The sequence below is a fragment of the Anas platyrhynchos genome, chromosome 14 (genome assembly GCF_047663525.1).
Source record: "Anas platyrhynchos isolate ZD024472 breed Pekin duck chromosome 14, IASCAAS_PekinDuck_T2T, whole genome shotgun sequence".
Lineage (NCBI taxonomy): Eukaryota > Metazoa > Chordata > Aves > Anseriformes > Anatidae > Anas > Anas platyrhynchos.
Window position 1 is genome coordinate 19088670 of NC_092600.1, and position 18830 is coordinate 19107499.

At 34.6% G+C, this 18830-nt stretch overlaps 1 protein-coding gene across 1 annotated transcript in view; it reads left to right on the forward strand.

Moving 5' to 3' along the window:
• Nucleotides 1-1891: 1891 nt before the first annotated feature.
• GABRB2 (gamma-aminobutyric acid type A receptor subunit beta2) overlaps nucleotides 1892-18830 on the forward strand; it is a 181839-nt gene continuing 164900 nt past the window's right edge. The window contains exon 1 of the mRNA XM_021271980.4: nucleotides 1892-1940. The gene's annotated coding sequence lies outside the window, so the exon portion shown is untranslated. The remainder of the gene's footprint in view (nucleotides 1941-18830) is intronic.

Genomic DNA, 18830 nt, shown 5'->3' on the forward strand with positions numbered 1-18830 from the left:
CTGCATGTGCAAACAAAGATTATTGCAGTCTCATTGCCTGCACCTTGTTTTCAAAACTTGCCCTTCATCTTATTTACAGAGCTGTTTATTAAATAATGTAGGAAGTTGATTTCAGTGTACAACATTTCACAAGGGCTGTGGAATATAAATGAATTAGTGTTGTTCTGAAACCATTTTGTCTTACAGCAAGATTTAATATGAAGTACATGTAATTAAAATTACTCTTTGATTGCCAACTTCTGATCTTCTCTAATGCTTATATATTTAGTTATCTTAGAGTGCTAGTGTTAAATTTTTCAATAATTGAAAAGTATTATTGCATTTGAAAATATTTAGTGACTACTGCGCAGTTGTTAATTTAATAACCTAACCAGATTGACTGAAATCATTGAAATATACTACCAACTCAAATGATTTTTAAACTCCTCAGTAATCAGTTCACCAATCTATGAGCTTGAAGAGTCTGTCTCACAAGCCTCAACAAACAGCTTTTGTGCCAGTCAGCACTTCATAAAAGCTAATGAATGCTTTCATGAGAAGATTTGTCTTCATGAACAAATATTCCTCTCTAACCACCAAAGCTTTACCCTGTAAGGTGATAAACAGAAAGCATAGTGAAATAGCTCCAGTGACTGGGAGTCTGGGTGTGGGGTTTCTTGTTTGTTTGTTTTTGTTGTTTGTTTGAAGGCAGATTTGTAGACAAAACAGCTTTTTCCTGGTGCAGAAAGTATTTCTCTGTTCTGGAGATCAAAGACTGTTCTTCATGAATTCATGAGGAAAAGAAATAAAGCAAGCCTCTGGACTATGTTAGATTCTGGGGAATGTGATGTATACCCACTATGTGGCTCTGTACTAAGAAACATAATTCACAATCTTTGCTCAGGAAAACCTCAAAATTAGAGAAGTGATATAAAGATGTCTTTCAGGAAAACCTTTCTGTACCAGAATCTGTAGCCTATTATTGGGTTCGAGAGCTTTATTCTTGATAACAACCATTGAAGATGGACCTGATATATGTGTAGATGATGCTTGGTGCTATTGTCACAGAACCTGTGTTTTGCTAAATCCCAATTTTAAGTCTTTGAGTAATAGCAGCCCAGCTTGGCTCTTTGAGATAAATTCCACCAAGACCACTTATTTTGAGATATCTTAATTTAAAAGGAACTAGGACCTGAAATGTTGGTGTTAGCATGAAGGCATAGCAGGGGGAATCAAAGAAATCAAACATTTATTTTCCCTGCACATCCTGCTCTGAATGACAGGATGGAATGGGGAAGGGGAAGAAGGCTTTTCTAATGGGTAGTTTTGATTTCTCTTTTACACTGAAGCAGTACTGACTTTTGTGTGTATGTGTGTGTATATATATATACACACACATATATATATTTTTGTAGCTGGTAAATTAAACTTCTAATGTAAATCTGTGTAAAAATCTGCACAATGACAAATGTAATTCACTCCTGCTTTAATCACTGAACAAATATGCATTTAATCAACCATTTACAGGGACAAAACAAAAGGTGTCTTTCTTCTTAGGATATTCTGCCCTTATTTTCAGGGGTTCTCCAGAAAGAAGGGGTCCCTATTGTGGTTCATAAGTGGCAAAGCTTCAAGAAGGCATTGTAGCCCTTCTGAGTCACTGAAGACAGAAGTGCTTTATCATTGTTTTTTAACTCTGCTTTGGATTTTTTGCTACTGTATATTGACAATACTGATGCATTTGGATAACGCTTTATAATATATGATCCAAAGTATTGAAAAAAGTAGAAATGCGGCAGCTTTTTTCATACATTTCTTTCTACTGCATGCAACCCATGTCAGTATCTTTGTTGGTTACCTTGGAAACTATTGTGGGGTGAAATTTGATTGGCTGCTTTCTCCAACTGATTACCAAAGTCGTGGGCAGTTTCAAGTGGCAGACATGTCATAGGTTGCACAAAGTAAGTAGCACTAAATGATTCACGATTAAAGATTACTTTTATTTATTATTATTTTGAAGGAAACCGCATGAAGCGCTATGTCAGTAATACCTTTTTAAAGTTTGATTTGAATGAGAAATGGATTGGAAAAAAAAAAAATCTATTTGGATAGTATTTGCTCTCTACCCCTGCTCCCCCCTCCGCTCCCCCCCCCCCCCCCCCCAATACTTTTAACTCTTCATTTAATGTCTAGAGCCATTCCTAAGATCTTTTGTGGAGCATGCTTGGTACTAAGAAGGGGGAGGGGGGGGAGAGGACCTGCAAAAGTGGATGGGAGCACTGACTGCAGAAGAAAAAAGGCATGTGGTACAAAGAAGAATAAGAAAGCACAGAAAAGCACAGAAGGCATTGAAAAGGCATTGAAAGAAGTCCTCAGAGAGGAGAGGAAAAATGAATTAAGAGTAGCAAAGGGATTGAATCATAAAAAAAAAAAAGTCTAGAAAGCAGAATTGTGTATGTTCTTTTTTAATGTAACAATATATAGCATTTTCTACAGTTGGAAGGCACAATGGTTAAAATAATTATTTTAATATAAATAATTATTTAATTATTTTTAATTTAATTATTTTATATATATAAACAATATAAATAATTATTTATAATCATGGCTGATGGATACTTGTCTAAATCATGGCTTAAGAATTTTCCTTGCAAGAGCATCCTGTTGCAATGTTCTTTTTTGTCTTCAGAGATGAATAGGATGCAGTTCTTGAACATCTGTCAGAATGCCTGGTCCCTGATTCTTCACTCAGATCTGTCTCTGAAATTTGATTGTATTCAAGATGGCTGAGAACTAAATGCAGATAGAATGATTCATGTTGCCCCGAATTTGGATGACAGTCACTGAAGACTCCTGATAGTGCATCATGAAAATTTTATACCAGTGGTGTTTGAAACAAGCTTACTTACCTACTTGTGATGATTTTATTTAACCTGTTTTTTTTTTGTTTTTTTTTAATGGATTCAGAATGTTTCAATTCTTTCAATATGTTGATCAGTGTTTGGCTTACTGTCTGTCTAAACTTACCAAAGAAGGCTTTATGCTTCAGTTCCTTCAGGAACACTTCAGAGGTGAAACTAACATCAGCAAAGTCCCAGGTGCATCTAATGGAGCTCTTACAATTCCAGCTTGTTTCTAGCAGTTGTGTGGAACAGAGTTCTTGTGTCTGCAGATGTACATAAGACTATTTCCGTGTTCTGCCCTCCTCCCTTTCCCTTCCTTTGGGAACTGAGTTAGGTATTCAGGAACAAAAATCCATATTTTAAGTGTCCCTTTTATAATGAGACTACTTCAAGGAGACAGGTTTGACAGGATTTCTCATTTCATTGAGGCCCTTGTGCTGGGAGAGACATGTAGACACTATTGTAGTTTGAATAAATACTTCAGGCTCAATATCAGTGTAAAAAATCACTGTTTTCTTGCATGATGAGGTTCACTTTGCAGTACATAGTGATCCTGAAGACAGCATTATTCTTACATCAACCATTCAATGGTACAGGAAGACTATTTTTTTTTATCCCAACCAAAAAATGCACTGGTGATTAAGACTTTGTCAAGTTCTCTCATATACATTTAAAAGGCAAAGTATACGGCATAAAGAAAAAAATCATTATATAGTTTCCCTATTCTTTGCATTTGTACAGGGGTTGTCTTTAATATCTTAGGTTAATTGACCATTATTGTGCCTCAAGTCCAATATCTGATGTAAGAGTTTATATCATCTTGCAAAGAGCTAATGTCCCAGATTACTCTAGGATGCTTAAGTGGTTGTATTAGGTGACAAGAATATGAACGTACAGGGAGTAAAATTATGATACCACTTAACAGTATACTTAGCATCTTTATTTTTTAGTTGTCATTTTCTCAGGGGTAGCTTTTTCATCTTCATTTGTATGTCTGAACAACACCAATACTTATTTCCTAGTTGTAGACATTATTTCAATTCAGAAATTGTATAGCTGAAGTATATTTTAACCTCTGCTCAGCCCTGATGGAAGTAATAGAAATAGAACAGGTTTTGCGGTCTCCACCTTGGTAAATTTCAAAATCTGACTGGATAAAACCCTGAGTGAGAGTCTCTGACATCAGAGCTGACCCTACTTTTAGCAGGAGATTGGGATGTAAATGACCACTCAGGTCTCTCTCGGACTGAATTACCCTATCTTATGAAGCATCTCTACTTATTTCCAGATCTTGTTTCTCTAGCTGTAGCATTTAGCTATTGGTTTCCATTGCTCTGTGTCCTGTTAAAGAACTCCATAGTACTTCATGCCTCTCTCATTGTGTGAGAATACTTAAATACATCTAGGAGGCTACCTCTCAGTCTCTTGCCAGACAAGCAGCTAGATAGACTTTTGTCTACCCTGTGACTTATGTGCTCTATTTAACCCTGGACTGGATAGAGTGAGAATGTTTAAATTTGTTTCATATTCTGAGGATGGATGCAGAATTCTTTTTATTTTCATTTATTTATTTATTGAAAATGGGATCTGAAGCAAACTCTTGTATTTCCAACAAGTTTCCATTTGGTCAGCCAAAGGTTAAGTGAAGACAGCCAGACACAGGTTTCTGTAGGGCTGTTCTGTTCAGGTCCCCTGTAGCCATATCACTCATTCTTTCGAAGCAGGAAACCCCAGGAATTCATGGACTAACTCTCCACAGCAGTCAGCTACCCTTTTCACCATGGATGGAGTATAATACTGAATTTGTACAATTTTTTTTTTTGGATGCCCTGCAGAAATTGTTTATTACATGTAGGCAATTACCTTCATCAAACAAATTTCTAATCATCCAAAAGATTAAAATCAAGCTTTTTGCCCAGACCAATTGTCTCTAAAATCAGGTAGCTGGACATTAAATAATTTTCTATAACTTTTCAGACTGTTACAGCAGCTTTCTGTTATTTTGCCAAGAACTGAATTTGGGCAGCTGGCCTGTTGTTACCTGATTCATCCCTTTTGGCATTTTTAGTATGGGCACAACATTGGCTCTCTTCTAATCTGGATTTTCTCCAGTTTTCCATAATTTATTAGAAAATTAATGCTAGCAGACAAGAGACTTTATTTGCCTATGCTCTTTTAGTATTCTTTGATAGATTCTGCTCCCCAGATTTCCTGATTTTAAGATGGTTATCCCTGGTAAGTCTTTTTTAGTATCCTTACTAATAATTAATTGTCAACAAATTATTTTGCCTTCTTCCTCTGCAATAACTTCTATTTCTCTCCCACCTCCCTTCACAATAAAAGACTCTTCATATATGCATTCATTGTAACTGTAAGTATTAAAATATGAATTATACTATTTGGTATTGTATACATGTTGTTACTACAGTTGTTTTTCTCCTTTGTAGGGGAATACTTTTCATGGAATTGTACTAAATTATTTAAAATAGCATACTAAGGTTGACTGTACCTACAAGGGGGGGAAAAAAACAAACAACAACTTTAAAACTTATTCAAAATTAGAAATGACAGAATTGACTTAATCCTAACAGTCCAACTGTTTAGGAGAGGATTCCAAATTCCAAACTGAGATGGAATAGATTGGAATGGCTATCATTTGTAAATTTCGTATTAAAACGTGTAGAATAGAAGTTAATAAAGCTTTCTGTACCACTAATCCTAAAATAAAACTATGAAAAAAAAATACATATATGCTTAAATATCTTAAGACTTGCTGTGATAAGACACTAACTTTATCCGATCAATTTTTTATGCTACGTAACTTCTACTTTATGTTAGTTAATATTTCCTTACCTTTTTTTCTTTTATTAGCCTAATTTCCACCTTCATTTTATCCTTGAATTGAACTTGTCTCTTTCTAGTACAATCATATATTTGGGAAGTTTAATATGCTGGTCTTTAGAAACCCTTGATTTTTTTCATTCTACTTTTTCTGAGTTTTGGGACACACTCAAACATCTACCGCAGGTAGAAAGCTGCAATGCCATGCAGTTCCCAGGCTGCATGTTGGTTTACCAAATGATTCCATTGGTTATTAAGTGCTGTTTTTAGCATCAGGTCCCTGTGGCTATGTTTGAAGCAGTGAGGATATAATAGTACTTAATGGATGGTGTTTTGAATATAGCATTAGACTCGGAAATTGTCTCCTGTAACATCTCAACTGTTCACATAATTGAGCTGATTTTAGGAATAATGCTGACTTGACTTCAGTCTGGAATCTCCCCGTTAAATCAGGTGTAGAATTGTAACCCTGATCACACTTGGATCAGACAGTATTTGGATCCTAAGAAACTCACTGTGATGAACTGGTAGATACAGGACAGCTGCCATAGCTGGTGATGGGAAAGAAGAAAAAAAAAAAGGTATCAACGTTTTGACTTCCTAAAGACTGCTTACCGGCCCAATTCAAAGAAACTAAATTTTTGTTTGGCTGGATTTACGTAAGAAAAGGCAGGGATTTTTTTTGTAGTCCAAATTTAAGTATTGGCACTGCTAGAAGACAAATATATGGTGGCTATTCCACTGGCTTCATTATATCAATAATTTTTCAAGAGTAAATAGGTTAATCAAATTGGAAATACTGTTTCTTGTCTATGGGGATTCTCAGATGAGGCACAGCTTTATCTCCTCTTTACCTGAAACTAGGCAGTTTCATTTACTGCATCATATTAACTAAAATATATATGAACTATGAGATACTGAAAGAGAAATGAGTGTCAAGCAGCTTACAGGATTTACCTTTCTGGTAAGTAGGCCACTCTGAAGCCTGCTTTCAGTTTCTTCTATCTGTAATATATAGTTTCTTTTCTGGAAAGTGAATTTTTAATACAAGAAAAATCCTGCCTTCTAGAGGTAGCTTTCTGTTTAGTATTGTTTTATCTATTATCTATGCTTCCAGACAAGCAATTTTGGTCAGACTGTATCATGTATGTATTTTTTTGTTTTGTTTTTTACCTGAACATACACATGTGTGCACACATTTTCCAGACTGATGTTTGGAAGAATACTTGATTCCAGAAGTACTTACACAACTTGAATATACTATTAAAATAAATTCAGAAACCTAACAATAGAATGGGCAGAGGATACCTACATTTTTCCCTCTTCTCTCTTCTTTCCGGAGTTACATTTAGACAAGTAGTAATCTACAGTGGCTTAAAATTCATAAAAGCTACTTATTTAAGAAATATCATTAGATGTTTTCATTTGAGAAGCATATTATAATATGATTTATCAATAATAACAAGGCATTGTGCTGTAGGAAGTAGAATAGCTACACAATACGAACTTCTCTCACTTGTTACAGCTGCTTGGACTGAAAGTGATCAGGTGCTGGGTACTGTGGGGTGGTGTAAGGTTGCCTCCCCTGACCCAGGCAAGGTCAAGCAGCATGCAGTCAGGGAATTCAGCAACTTCTTTCAGTCCATTGACTGAAAGTCCATTGACAGCAGCTCACTGAAGTACCCCATTTGCAAATACTGTATCATACTGTGTTCCTTTCTGTCCTTTAGGAAAGGGGCAGCAGAACAGCGAAGGCAGGCAATGACCTGTCATTCAAGTTTGAGTTCCTTGCCCCCTTTAAGTCTATCAAGAACTTCCTGCCAAAAGCTCTCTCATCTGCCTGCCAAATGTGTGTGGTCTGGCTGATACATATTTTTCTAAAGCAAAAGTTAACTTGGCATTCCAGATATGACTAAGTGACTTTGCTGGGGTCAACCTATAGACAAAATTAAGATCAAATACTTCACAGTTTAAGGTTGTTGTTTTTTTTTTTTGTCTTTTTGATTTACATGGTTTTTTAGTGTGGAAATGCTCATAATTTTGCTTTTACATTGAAGAATAATTAATGTTCTCTCTAAGATGAATCCAACAATAAACCTATTTGATGCTTAATCCTAAGCAAGAGATAGTCTGTCATAAATATATATTACATTGCAGAGTTCCAGTGGAAAATGGATTTATTTATTAATATGTTTAATAAGAAAGTATTAGAATATTCAGCCTTGGATACTAGAGATTAAACCTGATGTACTACATTGAATATTCACAAGTAATTGTGAAATACATCTTACTTGTGAAAGGAGCAAAGCCAATAATTAAATATATGAACTTGGAAAAGATGCTTAACATATCACTTATCAGTTCATGTACTTGCTGTTAATGCAAGACTTCTATACATCTTCATTTATTCAAAATAGCTGAATGCACACAATGAACTTAACTAAACAAATACTAATTTAAATTCAGGTGTCATTTAATAGAGCTATAGTTCTTATTCTAAGATGCACAATATAGTAAAAAGATAATAACAGAAGAGCAACTGCTTCTCTCTAGACTGGCTTACGCAGCAATCATAGAAAACTTTCCATTTTGGATTACTGTTCCAATGCTATAGCAAGGCAGATAAAGTAGAACTATTATATTAGGTTAAGGGCAGGAGATGAAACAGCAATAAAAATAGGTATACAGATGGAAATTGTTTCATTTTTCCATATGCTAATATAAAACTAGTAGGTCTCATAATCATCGGTCTCATTAGTGGCTACACTTTGAAAAGGTCTCAAAGGGATCTTTAAATGTGAATAGCCAGAGAGATCTGCACAGACAAAATTGATGCAAAAAATTGAGAAAGCAAAAATTAGATGCAAAGTGTTAATGTCATGGAACAGCTGGAATGCAATTTTGTGTATAAATAGTTTGCACATAGGACAGTTTATCTCAAAAATGTCTTTGTCAAGCTTTGAACAGTGTAAGTTTTTTAATGTAGTTTTTACATTATTCTCTGTTGTTCAAGATGACCATTTTTATAAAATGTTTAATTTTTTTTTTTTTAACCTATGAAATTTTGAGTAGTGAAGGAGCTGGCTTGAGAGCCAGGGACCCATAGATGCCAAAGACAGCAAGTTAAAACAGTGTTGGTAACATACAAATGTGGTCCTCACACAGGAGTTCTAACACATGAGTCTTCAAAGCAATCAGTAGTTGTGGCAAAAAGGCCAAGTGGTGTATCTTTGAGACCTTGGGTATAGGTGGAGACTCGCTGAAAGGAGTGTAAAATTCAGCAAGTACAGGGATATCTCTCTGTGTACAGTAAAAAGCTCAGATTCAGAAGCTGAATAGCATATTTTTCTGAGCAACAGAAAGCCTCTCTTCAAAGATCAAACAATCAAAAACAACTCTCTAGTAACTCACTATATTGTTGATGCTATTGGCAGTCACTGCATATTTTTATTATACATTATTGTAGAACTAAAGAATGTTTAGAATATAAGAAAAAATCAAACGTGTCACACATTATATAAGGTGCTTATGAATATAGAATAGGAGAGCTCCTTTTATCTGTGATTTATAACATGGTTACGTTTCTTAAAATTAGAGCAGTGGCTTTCTAAGAATTATGATATTATGGCAGAAATCACTGTCAAGTTTTAGTTGAAATTTTCCTTATTCTCCTTACCATAACATGCAATGACTTAGCTTTTGGTTTACTTTGTTAAAAGATTTATACTGAGCCTCCTAAACACTGAAATCTTCTTAACATAGATCCCATCATTTCTACATTGTATGTGATGGATTCTTTGAGAACAGTGAAAATAAATTGTATGTACCTACCCAGCAAATATTCACCAGTTCCCTGATTATCCATCTTATTTGAAGATGGACTTTTCTGCTCGTATTTTGAAACAACCATATGTAAAAATGTTCTGTATTAAAAATAAATTTTCATATTGTAAAAACCTTTACTATACCACGTAATATGAAGTAATGTGAGAGCACTGATTTCCAAATCTTTCTTGATTAATACGGAACACTTGTACACGCTATATATACGTTAAAAATCAAGCTCAGTCTTGAGACACTTAACCAGTTGATACTTCAAATAGAGCGCATTACATAAATAGATGTGATGCCTTTAATGTGATGTCTTTAAGATACCTGGCAACTTTTATTATTAATCACTTATATCCTTTTTTTTTTTTCCTTTATTATTTCTGCCTGTTGGACTCAAAATGAACCTTGCCAAACCATAGAACTGGTTTTAAGAGTACTTTCCAGAACAATTGTGAATTGAGACTGACAGCACAAGTTGAGAAAAAACATGACAAAGTAGTGTGGAATTCATGCCTGGGCAAAATGCTGTTAAGGACTAGTACATGTTATCTACTACATTGTTACCCCCAGACCTGCGCAGTTCTTAGGAGATCTATGAGCTGTGTGGTTATAAATTTAGGTTTCCTATCTTGTTGGAAAAAATACTTTCTTACCAATTTTAAGTTTAGGAAGCAAATAGACAAATACAAACTGAAACTTGTGTTTCTAAAGCCCACAGTAAAGGTATGCAGAACTTGCAGATGTGTACCTATTTTAAACAGTTCTAAGAAAGCTGTTCTAAGTACTGAAACAAGTCATTGGTTTCCAATCAACTGATACCTCTTCAGTTATCAAAAAGTTTCTAATGGTAATTGCTAATGTCAGCTCTTGAATTTCTAATCATGCACATCACCTGTGGGTACTAATTTATTGCATAAGATTTTTACCTTTATCCAACCTCACTTCACCTCAGTTCATCTTTTGTTCTTTCTTTAAACACACAAATATCCTTTTAAAGTGTTTTAATGTTCTTTGCATTTTATATAAATCACATGTTTCTTTCTCCTGTGTTCTCCTTCCCCATCTGCTCTTAGTTAATAATTCCTTAATTCTGTGGATATAGGGAGGGCTTTTAAAAAGTCACTTTAGGAACACAACTTTCTACCCCAATATGTCACATAACCTATAGAATGTTTAAGATGTATGCTGCAGAAGTCAATTTTAGTATATTGCTTAGAATTTGTGACTTGGTAGCAGTTGATTCATTATTCCAACCCTTTAGGATTTCTCTAACCTTATATTAAAAACAAACAGGCAACGTATGTTTTTCTTCCTGAAAATTCAATTTTTTAATGTGCATTTAGGCTCACCTCAAAGCAGCTAATGGCTAAATTTTTCATGAATCTATGTCATGCTTTCTTTAAATTTATAATAACTTTTGCCTGTAGGACCTCATCCAAATACTGCTACTGTGTTTCATGCATCATGAAGTATCTTAAGGTTTTTAAGCTTTGGTAGGTCATTTCAGCACCTTCTTAAATCCAATACCTTGGAAAGGAATGGAGCATTTAATGGAACTATTCCAGAAAGTAAAGGACAGCATCACAATGTTGAAAGTATGTATTTGTTTCCAGAATTGACTGGTCATTTCTGTAACAATGTTTTGAATGGGTTCTGTTGTTGTTTTAATTTTATTTTTTTTAACAAGTAAAGCCTGTTCTTTAGGAATAAAATTTTCATGTATCTGAATCAATTTGCCAAGAATCAGCAAATTGCTTTGTGAGTATAGCGACACAGAGGAACATATTTAGAAGGCATATGGTAGAGAAAGCAGGGTGTGCTGCACCCTGGGAGATCTCTTCCTATTTTCCTGCAGTACTTCACTGACTAGAGCACATGCATATGGGGCTCTCTTGAATGTGCATTAATTGAATAAGAGACCATTTCCTAATGATGAATTCTATGCTCATTTAGTTTTTCTTGTTTACAAAAATAACACCCTTGAACAGTCAGTATATAATAATTGCTGGTCTCCACTAAAAGAATTAAATAATATGTCTTTGTTATTCATGATTCAGTTGTTTTGTGCATAATATAAAATTTCAGATGAAGCAAAGGAATGAAGATGACAGAAGTGTTAAAAGTATATACACATAATATAGGTACCTATTTTCTATACATGACTATATAGAAAAGATAAGTCAGACATGACATAATGCACATATGTCTAGCCTGTGTTAATCTTCAGCTGCCTGATGTCTTGTTTTCAAGCACAATGATATTTGCAATAAAAGGCAAAATACCTTTTTTTTTTTTTTTTTTAAAAGGTCCCCTATATTGCAATCGCAACAGTCACAAATGTGGTTACTTTTAGGCTAGCATGTGTTTCAAATATCAGCAGTGTCACTGAGCTCAGTGTGGCCTGCAAGTGCTTTCTGAGAAGCCTAAGTAATTAGTGCACACTGAGTTTCATGCTGCTTCTAATACCTAGGCTAAATATAGTTCCACAGGAAGCCCTGTCAAAGATACTGTAATGTATGAGTTTTTTTGTGAAAGGTACAAGTCGAGAGTTAATGTACTACTACCATCTTTCTTGAAGAATCAAAACAGGACTTCAGTGGGATAGGAGTAATGCAGAACTTTTTTGTAGCCTACTCTAAATGTCTTGATTCCCTACTATTCGTTTAAATCTGTCCTGAATTATGTCATGAGGAAGAGTATGGACTGACTCCAAAATTAGCAGCAATTAAAAACAGCATAAGTTCTCTGCATACTGCATCTAGACATGAAAGATTCAAGCAAAGACTTTATCCTAAGTTCTGAATAGAATAAGTACAATAGGATAGTGGTCTACCTGCTTCAGTGGTCAATAACAGGACTTAAGAGGGAGGTATGAAGCCATGTGATGCACCTGATTTGGCATCTTGTTGCAGTCTAATCCTATGATTATATGTGAATTACAGTCCAGCATTCATAGCAGAGAATGGGTGTTCCCCTTTCTAGTTTTGCCTTCCTGTTTGTTCATAGAATTGTGGAATGGTGCGAGTTCGAAGGGACCTTAGATATCGCCTAGTTTCATCCTGCATGCCCTGCATAGGGACACCTCCTGTGTTCTTGGGAAAGTTGCAGCCTTTTGCATATGCTTCATCTGACTAACAGAGTTACTTTGAAGTGGCATGTTATTTTATATTTATCTTAGCATTCTTAGTGTAAATAATTACTGTAATATTAGCATACTTATGAGTCCTTAATTAGAATCCACATAGCATACTATGTATGTTCAGCTGTAACCTGAAATATTTTTTTTTACTCTTAAAAGGCCTAAAAATACTATCTACCAGTTTTTCATTTTATCTTTAATTTGTCAAGAGTTGTGAAAAGTGCTCATCAGTCAGAGAAACAGAATTCATTCAAAACTTAGTCTCGTGTATGCACATAAAAAATTTTAACTCTGACTTTTATAGGTTGTCTGATAGTGCTTGCTACTGCAGTCTTCAGTTGTTTCAAAACTATTGAAGTCATGTAATTCACATAAAAATCTTATCGCTGTTTCATTCACTGCTCTTATACTTAATATTTCTTTCTCTGGGAGTGCTTCTCTTTCTCTCTTATATGGAATGATAGAATCATTCAGGTTGGTAAACACCTCTAAGATCATCTAGTCCAACCTTTAACCTAGTACTGAAGTCCACCAGTAAACCATGCTACTAAGTTCTATGTCTACAAATTTCTGCAAGATCTCCAGGGATAGTGACTCAACCACTTCCTGAGCAGACTATTCCAAACCCTTTCTGTAAAGAAATTTATCTTAATATACAACCTAAACCTCCCCTGGTGTAACTTGAAGCTATTTCCCCTCATTTTATCACTTGATGTTTGGGAGAAGAGCCCGATCTCCACCACCCGACAACCTCCTTTGAGGTAGTTGTAAAGTACAATTTTGAATCTTCTTTTCTCCAAGCTAAACAATACATGTAATATATATATGGATATGCATATTTCCTATTCACTGTATCTAAAGAACTAAATGAAAAACAAAACAAAAGATGTCTCACTTAAAGATTTATATTGGTACTTGCTTCCCACATGCATTCTGCAAAGATTCCAAAGGTGTTTTTTTTTTTTTAACCGTAATTTGTTCTTCCTATTTTTGGCAATCATATTTGAATTGCTACCTCCTAGCCAGACATTGTTTAGAATCTTCCAGCCTTAACTTTGACAGTTCCATTCAGAAAAAGTGTTACTTTGCTATACAAACATTTTCAGATATACTCACTAAATGTTTAAAAGGAGAGTGTCCAGGCTGATTCCTACAGATTTTAGCTTCCATTGAGTTTTCTTCATTGTCTTCATAACTGCTGTAGTTTACTCATTTGAAAAGTAACTGGGTCCTGAGTTTCAATGTCACAATATTATCTTTTAGTTTGATCTCACAAAACATGCCAAGTTTAAATAAATTATATTTACTCCATACTACTTCAACCATACTTATTTACATGAATTATTTCAGGAAGTCACTTAGAGCAAAGTCAAGAATAGCCTATTCTCCTGCATGCTTCAGAAAATGCTGTTCTAAGATGCGATTGTTTATTACTTTCAAAATTGTCTTTCCAATTTATGTTGTGATGTGGCATGCAACTAATTTATATTTGGTACGATATTTTCCTAGCAGACTTTGTTATAGATCATCCTACTTGTTCTGAAGACCAGCAAATGCTTTCAGCTGTAGGGGTGCTCTTATAACCTGTCTCTTGTAGTAGCATGTGCATGATCCTAGGTTCTGACATCTGAACTAGAACAGAACAAAACTTATTTAGAAACATTGCTAACTTGGCTCAGGATACACCACTTTAGTATAAGAGTTATCCATCAGGTACACAGAATCAGGAGCTTTGTGTAGTGACCCAGTGCCTATCTAGTGGAGAAAAGTCAGGAGTTTTTGGGTGGAGAAGGCAGGCAGGATGCCTCTTGTCACATTGATAATGATGATTCAGTGCAGTGAAAAAAGACAACATAAAATCAGTGTGGACTTCAAAATACTTTAATGGTGTATTGGATGTATAGTCATCAGTAGAGTCATCATCAGTTTTAAGCAAATAAGAGCCAAAGGTAATATTAATAAACAATATTTGACTTGCATTTTGCATTTTTCCTTTCAGGATTCAGGTTATATGCATATCTAACTTAGATATATAATGGAAACACACTATATATATTCCAATTGTTACAACACAATTTTCTTTATAGATACGTTTATATATGTGTCTTTAGCACTGACTGAAAAATTTATCTTGTCTTGTTTCAAAAATGCAAACCTTCTCTCAAAAAAACTCTGAAGCTTACCTTAAGGTTTCTCATTGCAAATTGTTATTTATGTATTTATTTTTCTATTGTATTTTTGAAAGGATTTTTCATACTGTTCACCGTTTTCCTCTTCTGGTATAGGCCGTAGGAATGAGAACTTTAAAATCCTTTTCCTGAAAAGAAAGGCAGGATTACTAATGAGAATATTCAAAACATAATGATGCCTGGAGTGTATGCATTCTTCCAAGAGATAAGTTCATTTCTGCAAATACATAAAAGTATTTGAAGGTGATGAAATAAAAGGAAATAGAAAGTTGTTCTGTTTTTCCTCAAAACAAAGTCAAAGACTGAATGGTGAAATAATCACTTTTATTTTAGAGGTGTTATACTTTTAAAAGAAAAAATATATTATGTAGAAATACAAAATTATATTGTAATAACCTTAAAAAACACTATTAATGCAGAATTATATGTGGAATAATGGTTATACTTTCTGTGCATATGGCAAGTTCCCCTGTGGGGCTATGGACTCATACAACATCATCCGAAAATTGATAGGTTCAGAAAAAAATGCCAAGTGCATATGACAGCAACATACATCAGTCTTGCCCTGTAAAGAGAACTCTCATCTGTAACCTCAACAACAGGTTGTGACCATGCTAACACTATCTTTTATTTAGTGTAAAAGGTCATAATAGGGACTAATGCAGGGAAGCAGAAGCTGGTCAAACTCAAAACAAGAAAAAAAAAAAGGGACTCTTCCTTTTATAGCTTTTTGTAGTTGGTCTTTTGCGTTTCATTTCTTGATATGTTCAAACGTGTCTTGATTCCTTATGGTGATACAAATGACCAGTATTTACAGACTGTAACTACAGAAACGAAAATGTATTTGAAAGATAGGTCTCTCTCTTTCTGGACTTAACTGAACTCTGGGATGTGCTCAATATACAAGATTTTCATGTATACAGAGTGAGATTGTCAGGCTTTGTTGTGTAAATTACAAAAAGCATGCTTGGCTTTTCATAGTGAGCTAAACAGCTAGCTGTAACCAAAGTTAAGCTAAATACACAAAGATGAATAATTATTGCACTATACAGAGGAGGTCTTATTCTGCATTCAACTTCATTTGTGTTTTTTTTTGTTTTTTTTTTTTTTTATAATGATGTGAAATTTGTGGAGTTATTCCTGATTTACATTGGTGTAGGATGTCAAAAATTGACATTTTAAGACATGAGCATTATTTAAATGTAGAGCAGTACTTACTTTGCTGTGTAACATCAAATATAGGTATTACTCAGCTGCCTTTTTTCACCTGTGAGAGTAAATTAACAAAGTCAATACTGTGACTAGTATTACTTTTAATCAAGCCTCAAAAAGCATAAGAATATGAGGATTACTTCATTTCTATCTAGTACCTTGTTAGATAAAATTTGCAACTTATTTCCTTTTAATTTCCCTGAAAATGTGGTATGGACCATATAGGTAGGAAGATTGGATAATCAGGGCTCTTGGGCACTCTTCCAGTTTTCTGCCATTTGGTGCTTTGTAAGATGGGTCTTGATGTTGCTACTCCTGAGCTGAATGTAGATTTTTACTGTTAATTTCAGTAGGAAATGGCCTGGGCACTTAGCCAGCATGAGCTTCATCTATCTCATTTGTAGATTTGGCATAATATGACAGAAAGTAACTCATTTGCATTAATGAGACCTCCTTCAGATCATAGATGTTTGTAAGTTACCAAGTATGAGCACAAAATGGGGTGGCAGAAGAGCGTGAATGGTAATACCCACAGAAACATTGAAATATTTTAGACAGATCCTTGGATGCAAAGTGATAAATATGGATGGTATCACTAAGTTTTGTTCAGTGTATGGCTTCTTGAGAAGGATTATTCTACAGGTTTTTTTGTTGTGTTTTTGTTTGGTTGTTTGTGGTTTTGTTTGCTTGTGGATTGTCTTTTTGTTTGTTTGTTTTGTTTTTGCTTTGTTTTGTATTGGTCTTTTGAATTGTTTTCCTATGTTATTTTTCTAGGACATGTTTGCAGCACCTGTGTAATCCACACTAAATTAATTTTATTTCCTGTTTTCACTTTCTGTTTTTCATATTCATTCACTCATCTGGTTTTAAGTAATTTGCACTGCTTTAGATATGTACACATAAGTTGCATCTTAAAATGTTCTTTCTGACAAGTCAAAATAGTGTATTTGCATTTGCTGGCCAGGCACATTGCCATCTTGACTGGCCTTAAGTCCATTTCCATGGTATACCATTTAAGTAATAATGCCGTTTCTGTAGAAAAGCGATATAGCTCTGTAAAATACTCTCAAATCAATTCAGCAAACTATTCTGGTCTCTTTCTGCTGAACAGAAACATCTTTGAAACTTCTGTCTTCCAGAATCTGCAAATAGGGGCAGATCACTTGTACACCAAGTAGTGATTCCATAATATGTTTGTCCTGTATGCACAAAGTAAGAAAGCACCAGTAGGGCAAAATGTGCTGCAAACCATGTATTTATGATTACTGAAACACTTTAGGACATATGCTGTACTCTAGGACTAGCCAAGGTTTTAAGGTAGAGGGGAAGGAAGAATATTGGCTTGAGTCATTTGGGGTGGGAATGCAAGAAGGTGCAAGACGATAAGGAGCACTGTGTGTTCTCCATTTGTTCTCAGAGACGGCTGGAAGTAATAGCTCTGTGTGTTCGCAGATGGCAAATTCATCTCCCTTTCTAGCACACCAGTAAAAGGACAGCTATAATCCATTGTACAGTCAGATACAAACCTGTACTCTCCTAGTTTTCTTAAAGAAAGAAAATGCTTGAAGAGCAGTTAAATTATTGCTTATGTTCATTGATAATACTTCTCTTTGAACTCTGTCACTAAGTTTCTCTGTTTTTCTGCTTGTTTTCAACCAGAATGATTGTTTACCAGATAATATAAGGATCTTGTTTGAGTTGGAAAATTTATCAAATAATAGCATCTTTTTAATTAAACATGTAAAATATTTTTCATTTTTAAAATCGATCCTATGATTATGTTTTGGCTGTCATATTCTGGTCACAGTTGGTTTCTTTGGGTTTTGTTTACATTTATTAAGACATTTTTAATGTGAAATCTCTTACAACTACAAATGGCAAATTAGATTAAAAGTCTCCTGTGAAGTTTCCTTATTTACAGGAAAATAAGATACATTTTTTAAGTCTCAATCTGGATCAAAACATATTTGGTAGTTGATATCACAGAGCTCAGGAGTCTCAATGATCACTTCAGTAGTCTCCCTTTGTCCAGAGAATAAAGAACTCATGTAAGAGCTGTGCTTGATTTCTGAGATAGAAGTACTGTTTCACATTTTAAATATTACTTTAAATGAGCAGGTGGTTTTTTTCTTCCCCTGGCCTCCCTTTTAAATAAATGGCTCTCCTTTCTTTATGCTTCAACACAGTAAAATATCATCATTGCCTCTACTATTCTTTTTTTCTCTTCCACTTCACTACTTTTTCTATCTCAGATCTTGCCTTTTTTTTTTTTTTTTTTTTCTAGTGTCATCCCCTTAACTGGTCAAGGTGATGGCCATAATGGGGAAGAATCCATCTGGAAATATGTAGATCTCTATTTAGGCTTAAAACCTGCATACTTTTTTTTTTTTTTTAAACCAGACCCAAAATTGGTTTTAAAAGCTTAAATGGCCTTGAAAATAAAATAGTTTTCAATTTTCAGCAAAAGCTTCTAACCTAAAAGCTCTAGAACCCTCAGATGTTGTTTTTAACAATATTCTGGAACAACAACAAATTCTGAAGTCAACTCTGTCCAAGAGAGCTTAGAAATGAAGACCAAATCCTGCAATCAATTGATGCAGACAAATGCCACTCCATTAATTTAATAACAGGTTTCTGCAATCTGCTTTCAGGGCTGAATCTTACGAGAAGAGAGTGGAGGAGATTTACTCACAGACTGACATAATCTTGGTCTGCATTTTGGGTGGCCTTTTAAAT